The 7,775-nt window shown below is 44.4% G+C and overlaps 1 protein-coding gene across 8 annotated transcripts in view; it reads left to right on the top strand.

The window, feature by feature from the left end:
- The first annotated feature begins 6,215 nt into the window (after window positions 1-6,215).
- Window positions 6,216-7,775, top strand: part of LOC143280032 (uncharacterized) — a 24,944-nt gene continuing 23,384 nt past the window's right edge. For 2 of the 8 annotated variants that reach the window (XM_076584501.1, XM_076584495.1), the window contains exon 1: window positions 6,218-6,474. The gene's annotated coding sequence lies outside the window, so the exon portion shown is untranslated. Of the gene's footprint in view, window positions 6,556-7,775 lie in introns of all 8 variants that reach the window. The other 6 variants (XM_076584498.1, XM_076584497.1, XM_076584500.1 and 3 more) reach the window with 5 other exon arrangements.

Here is a 7,775-nt window from a genome sequence, read left to right as displayed (position 1 = left end):
CAAATTATTCCAAACATTTGTTACTCTGTTAGTAAAGAAATGTGCAAATCTCGGAAGTTTTTACTGAAACTTTTAATAGTTTGTAGGAATGGCCTCTTCTAGCACTGTTCTAATTCAGTGTAAACAAAGAGTTTATAGTTCTGCTGTCATATAATCCGTGAGTCATTTTATACATCTCTATCAGTCTGATTAAATCACCACGCAGTCTTCCCGTATATTATAACTGAGCTAGGTAACCGAAGTGTCTCCAACACAGTCATCCCTGAAACACAGTGCGGCTTCCACTCAGGCAGGGGAACATGTGACATGATGTTTGCTGTACGCCAGATGCAAGAGAAGTGCCGTGAGCAGAACAAGGAGCTCCACATGGTCTTTGTAAACCTAACTAAGGCCTTTGACACGGTGAACCGCCATGGTCTGTGGAAGATCCTCCTAAAGTTCGGCTGCCCAGAGAGCCTAATCCAGCTGATTGCGTCTTTCCATGATGACATGCAAGCGAGAGTACAGGAAAATACTGACATGTCGGATCCGTTCCCTGTTGTAAATGGAGTGAAGCAGGGCTGCGTCTTGGCACCCACACTGTTCTCCATTCTCTTCTCTGCCATGCCGCTGATTGACGCCTTCCAAAACTGTGACCAGAGCACTCTACATTCAGTTTCGCACAGGTGGCAAACTTTTCAACTTGCGGCGACTCCATGCCAGGTCCAGGGTGTTTGAAGCACTGATGAGAGAGTTCCTCTTCGCTGATGACTATGCGCTTGCTGCACACACCCATGAGGACATGCAGTTCATTATGGACAGGTTCGCAACCTCCTGCAGGCGCTTTGGATTCACCATCAGCCTCAGCAAGACCGAGTCCATGTACCAACCGGCTAGCTCACAGAACGCCAGTGCCTCCCCCCCACCTGCAATCAAAATCAATGACACAGAGATCAAGTCAGTCGACAAGTTTTGCTACCTGGACAGCACCCTATGCAGCAACGGAGTCCTTGATGCAGAAGTGACGCTGCGCATCGCCAAGGCCAGCTCAGCCTTTGGCACACTTAACAACAGGCTGTGGAACAACAAAGGCATCAGGCTCAGCACCAAGATGAAAACCTACAGAGCTGTTGTGCTGACCACCTTGTTGTACTGCTGTGAAACATGAACGACGTATCGCCGTCACATTCAACAACTTGAGCAACTTCTCACCAGAGATGCCTACGAAAGATCCTCGGCATAAAGTGGCAAGACAGGGTCTCCAACCTCCAGGTCCTAGAGAGGAGTGGCCTGCCCAGCATCGAAAGCCTGCTGATCCAGAGCCAGCTACACTGGACAAGACACGTTGTCCGCATGCAAGACAGCAGGATCCCGAAGATGCTTTTGTATGGCCAGCTGAAGGAAGGCCACCGTGAACTTGGAAGACCCTGCAAGCGCTTCAAGGACACCTTGAAGACAAACCTCAAAGCCTGTGACATAGACATTGCTTCCTGGGAAACCGATGCCCTTGACCGCTGTTGCTGGATAATGCTGTGCTCTAGTGGCATAAAGACGTTTGAAAACAAGAGAACGCTGGCCATTAAGGAGAAGCGTGAGCGAAAGAAGTAGGGCTCAGCTTCTGGAGACGTTTTCCCTTGCAACACCTGTGGGAAGTGCTGCGCATCCAGAATCGGCCTCTTCTCCCACATGAGGACACACACCGACAGATAAGACTGCCTGCCTACTCATCTGTCGGACCGACGGGAGACTCCATCATCATGTATATAGATGATTCTTCCACATGACGACCGATATCAGTAGGCTGATGAAAGATTTAGACATACTTTAAACACACACACACACACACAAATATATATATATATATATATATATATATATATATATGTATGTATGTATGTATATATATATATATGACAACCAATATCAGTATGCTGATGAAATTGTTATTTTGTGAGAGATTGCTGTTGGGCGAAGCATTGCTGTTGATCGCGATTTAGCAGGACTGCTGAGGAACATGCTTTAAATAATTGAAAGAGAGAGAGAAAGAGAGCCGACAAATCGCAGCTTGAGAAAACAGTAAAGGAGAACTTCGAGTGGGAAGACAGGTGGACGAAGCATGGCACTCGTTAAAAGGCCATGCACAATATCAGGGGGAAAAACATGGCACTTGTGAAAAGCCTGCGGGCCATGTACAATGTCAGGGGGGGAAAAGCATGGCACTCGTTAAAAGGCCATGCACAATGTCAGGGGGAAAAAGCATGGTACTCGTTAAAAGGCCATGCACAATGTCAGGGGAAAAAGCGTGGCACTCGTTAAAAGGCCATGCACAATGTCAGGGAAAAAAAGACACTAGTGAAAAGGCCATGTACAATGTCAGGGGGAAAAAGCGTGGCACTCGTTAAAAGGCCATGCACAATGTCAGGGAAAAAAAGACACTAGTGAAAAGGCCATGTACAATGTCAGGGGGAAAAAGCGTGGCACTCGTTAAAAGGCCATGTACAATGTCAGGGAAAAAAAGACACTAGTGAAAAGGCCATGTACAATGTCAGGGTGGAAAAGCGTGGTACTCGTTAAAAGGCCATGTACAATGTCAGGGTGGAAAAGCGTGGTACTCGTTAAAAGGCCATGCACGATATCAGGGGGAAAAACATGGCACTTGTGAAAAGCCTGCGGGCCATGTACAATGTCAGGGGGGGAAAAGCGTGGCACTCGTTAAAAGGCCATGCACAATGTCAGGGGGAAAAAGCATGGTACTCGTTAAAAGGCCATGTACAATTTCAGGTGGGAAAAGCGTGGCACTCGTTAAAAGGCCATGCACAATGTCAGGGAAAAAAAGACACTAGTGAAAAGGCCATGTACAATGTCAGGGGGAAAAAGCATGGCACTCGTTAAAAGGCCATGCACAATGTCAGGGAAAAAAAGACACAAGTGAAAAGGCCATGTACAATGTCAGGGGGAAAAAGCGTGGCACTCGTTAAAAGGCCATGTACAATGTCAGGGAAAAAAAGACACTTGTGAAAAGGCCATGTACAATGTCAGGGTGGAAAAGCGTGGCACTCGTTAAAAGGCCATGTACAATGTCAGGGTGGAAAAGCGTGGCACTCGTTAAAAGGCCATGTACAATGTCAGGGTGGAAAAGCGTGGCACTCGTTAAAAGGCCATGTACAATGTCAGGGGGGAAAACCGTGGCACTCGTTAAAAGGCCATGTACAATGTCAGGGGGAAAAACCGTGGCACTCGTTAAAAGGCCATGTACAATGTCAGGAAAAACAACAACATGGCACCAGTGAAAAGGCCATGTACGATGTCAGGGAATAAAAGGCACTAGTGAAAATGCCATGTACAATGTCAGGGGGAAAAAAGCGTGGCACTCGTTAAAATGCCATGCACAATGTCAGGGGGGAAAAGCATGGCACTCGTTAAAAGGCCACGCACAATGTCAGGGGGAAAAACATGGCACTAGTTAAAAGGCCATGCACAATGTCAGGGGGAAAAAAGCATGGTACTCGTTAAAAGGCCATGCACAATGTCAGGGAAAAAAACATGGCACTAGTGAAAAGGCCATGCACAATGTCAGGGAAATAAACATGGCACTAGTGAAAAGGCCATGCACAATGTCAGGGGGGGAAAAGCGTGGCACTCGTTAAAAGGCCATGCACAATGTCAGGGAAAAAAGGGCACTAGTGAAAAGGCCATGCACAATGTCTGTGGAAAAAACATGGCACTTGTTAAAAGGCCGTGCACAATGTCAGGGAGAAAAAACATGGCACTAGTGAAAAGGCCATGCACAATGTCAGGGGGAAAAAAGCATGGCACTAGTGAAAAGGCCATGCACAATGTCAGGGCGAAAAAGCATGGCACTCGTTAAAAGGCCATGCACAATGTCAGGGGGAAAAACATGGTACTCGTTAAAAGGCCATGCACAATGTCAGGGGGAAAAACATGGTACTCGTTAAAAGGCCATGCACAATGTCAGGGGGAAAAACATGGCACTCGTTAAAAGGCCATGCACAATGTCAGGGAAAAAAAGACACTCGTTAAAAGGCCATGCACAATGTCAGGGAAAAAAGGGCACTAGTGAAAAGGCTATGCACAATGCCAGGGAAAAAAGGCACTAGTGAAAAGGCCATGCACAATGTCAGGGAAAAAAGGGCACTAGTGAAAAGGCCCTGTACAATTTCAGGGGGGAAAAGCATGGCACTCATTAAAAGGCCACGTACAATGTCAGGGAAAAAAACATGGCACTAGTGAAAAGGCCATGTACAATGTCAGGGGAAAAAAGGCACTAGTGAAAATGCCATGTACAATGTCAGGGGGAAAAAGCGTGGCACTCGTTAAAAGGCCATGTACAATGTCAGGGAAAAAAACATGGCACTAGTGAAAAGGCCATGCACAATGTCAGGGGGAAAAAGCATGGCACTCGTTAAAAGGCCATGTACAATGTCAGGGGGAAAAAATGGCACTAGTGAAAAGGCCATGTACAATGTCAGGGGAAAAAAGCATGGTACTCGTTAAAAGGCCATGCACAATGTCAGGGAAAAAACATGGCACTAGTGAAAAGGCCATGCACAATGTTAGGGGGAAAAAGCGTGGCACTAGTGAAAAGGCCATGCACAATGTCAGGGAGAAAAACATGGCACTAGTGAAAAGGCCATGCACAATGTCAGGGAGAAAAACATGGCACTAGTGAAAAGGCCATGCACAATGTCAGGGAAAAAAAAAGAATATTAATGTGGCGACTGGGAGCGCGGGAGGAGGGACGGAGGAGTGAGGGGAGGGAATGTGTGTGTGTGCATTCTCCCCCTCCACACCCCACCCCACCCCACCCAAGGACAGCAGAGGTTTGGGTATTGAATCACCCCATGGAACAATAACCCCTCCCCACCCATCACCCCCGTCCTTCCCTCCTCAGGTGCGAGCTAACCAATAGAAACACACTGTGGCGAAAACAGTCGTGTCTCTTCCGGGTTTGTTGAATAACATGATAGGTGCGTGTTCAGCTGTGCCCCATGGCGCAATATAATTAGTACCTTTGCATAGGCCACTGACTTGCGGCTCATGAATCATCCCCTGCAATTTAATCTGCCGATTTAACTTAGCCGTTATCACTATTTTTAATGCTGTTTATTGTTCTTTGATTTATAAAATGTTCTGTCATATACTATGTCAATGTAATTTCATGTGATTTCTTTGAATATTCAAACAAGTAAATGTCTCTGAAGAATTTTCCCAGCTTTTTAATACTGTTAATTGTTTTGACATAAAATGTTCTTAAACGCGTCAGTGTAAAGTAATTCAATGTGATCTCTTGAGTTATCTAAAAACGTACGTGTCTTTTGGATGTATACTGTATACCTGTATTGTGGGCATGAGCAACACCACCACATGCGATTTTTGCCATAGAGATCATAAAGTTCATTTTACTGGGTTTTTGGCTCACGTGTACGAAAAACACTCGATTTTGATGCTGAACAAAAATAACATATGATTCGTAGTACTGATTTTGCATGTACTGGTAAACGTAACCCCCCCCCCCCCCCTCCACCGCACCCCCCACGCTCTTCCACCCCCCGGCGTTTTCGGTTTTTGTTGTTGTAAAACAGGAATCACACGTGAGTTATGAATCAAAGGATTTGCATCTCTTCGTATGCTGGTAGATCTGCCCGACTTGTGTGTGCAACCCGTACAGTCAGTAAGAGAAACTGCATGGGAATGTTGGTGGTCTTACCTTTGATACTGATAGATAGGAAGATAGAGCGATAGACAGATGTGTTAACGAAACTGTTGTGTTGTGTTGTGTTGTGTTGGATTGGATTGGATTGGACTGGACTGATTGCTTTCTTGTCACAAAACTTTTCCTTGTATCAAAAAATCAACGCAATACAATAACACACACACACACACACACACACACACACACACACACACACACGCACGCACGCACGCACGCACACAACAACAACACACACGCACAACAACAACAACAACAACACACACACACACACACAACACACAACCACCACCACCACGCACACACACACACACACACACACACACACACACAACCACACACAACCACCACCACCAACAACAACAACAATAACAACAAAATAAAACGACCATTTCTACATGTATTATAGGCCCCCTCAATACTTGTACAACAACACTTGCCTATGTGTGTCAGCTTGTTCAGACCCTTCGTCGCTTCATGTCACATCGACTTCTTAAGGGAAACACTTCCTTTTTTTTTCTCCCACCCACTTTCAACGTATCGGTGAAACCTGTACCGCGCGTCATTATTCACTGTGTTGACTGCGATGAGTTATTGCACAGTATTTGTCATGTGCATGGTTGGTTACGCTACAATCTGTGCATTCTATTGCTTACGTGTGTGAGAGAAAGAGACAGATACACACAGAGAGAGACCCAGCGAACCAAAGGGAGAAGCTACTTGTGCGGACAAAATCAGCGCAGTGTTTTGTGCATTTTCGTGCGGTGTGTATGTGTTTTCGTGAACTTGGACAGCGGTGTCTAGCATCGTGTTTTTGTTTTTTTGGTGGGTGGGTGCGTGACATGGTATATCAGTGTTTCAATATGGCGATAAGTGCTGTGTGTTTCATCGTATGTGTGTGTGTGTGGACTGATGTATGTTTTCCTCAGTTTAACGTCTATTCACTATAAGTGTTTTTAGACGGAAAGGAGTAAAGCAGTGTATAAAGGAAAGGGAATGCATGTGAATATTAGTATTAAAAAAAAAAGAAAAAAGAAAGAAAAAAAAGTTCATGTTATGTATCAGAGGAAAAGTATATTATAAGAAAAAGTCTAAAGAGGTTGTGGTGTGTATTGAATGAGTTGTCATGGGAAGGAGAATATGTATATGCATATCAACAAGTATTAACCTACAACAATGTAAATATAAATAACAGTATTAAATATAATACCTCAAAGGAGGATACCAACTGGACAGTATTACCAATGTTGTGTAAACAAAAAGAATGCAGCTAATCCCAAACATTTTCTAAATTTGACACCAGCAGCACATTCAAGACAAATTACAAGTCTAATGTATAGACTTCGTTTAAATGCCTTTCGTACAAAATTTTCTAAAAATATAAAATGTATATGCGGTGAGCAAATAACTGTAAGCCATCTACTCATTCATTGTCCGAGCATAAGACAGTTACTTCCAAAAGATGAAGTTGATGACTTTTCTTCCAATATTTCATTAGCCACTGAAAAGATTGTGTGTGTGAGTGTGTGTGTGTGTGTGTGTGTGTGTGTGTGTGTGTGTGTGTGTGTGTGTGTGTGTGTGTGTGTGTGTGTGTGTGTGTGTGAAAGAGAGAGAGTGCCACTTTTTTTTCTTAAAAAAAGAAGTTTTTGTCACTTTATTGAACAATGACCAATGATTATAGTAATAAAGATAATAATAATAATGATAATAATAAATGAATGAATAATAATAATAATAATAATAAAAAAAAAAAACAACAAAGAGACGCAAGCACATAGAAGACCAGTCTGGCTGTTTTGAGTGCTCTTTTATAATACTGAAGAGGGACGGGCAGGTATGTGCAGCAATCATCCTTTCTTGAGGGTGGCGGGAGGGAGTTGGAGGGTCTTGTCCGCTCCCCCCCCCCACCCCCACAACTCCCCCCCCCCCCCTCTCTCTCTCTCTTTTTCTTCTTCTTTTTCTTCCTCTACTTCTTCTTCGCTCCCTTTTGGACTCAGACCATAAACAAGCGAATATTCTGCCACTATTCCGTAGATGAAGGTGCAACAAAGGAATAACACATGCA

This window comes from Babylonia areolata, chromosome 3 (assembly GCF_041734735.1).
Source record: "Babylonia areolata isolate BAREFJ2019XMU chromosome 3, ASM4173473v1, whole genome shotgun sequence".
Taxonomy (NCBI): domain Eukaryota; kingdom Metazoa; phylum Mollusca; class Gastropoda; order Neogastropoda; family Buccinidae; genus Babylonia; species Babylonia areolata.
Note: the sequence above shows the minus strand (reverse complement) of the source record. Positions and strands in the feature narration are given on the sequence as shown.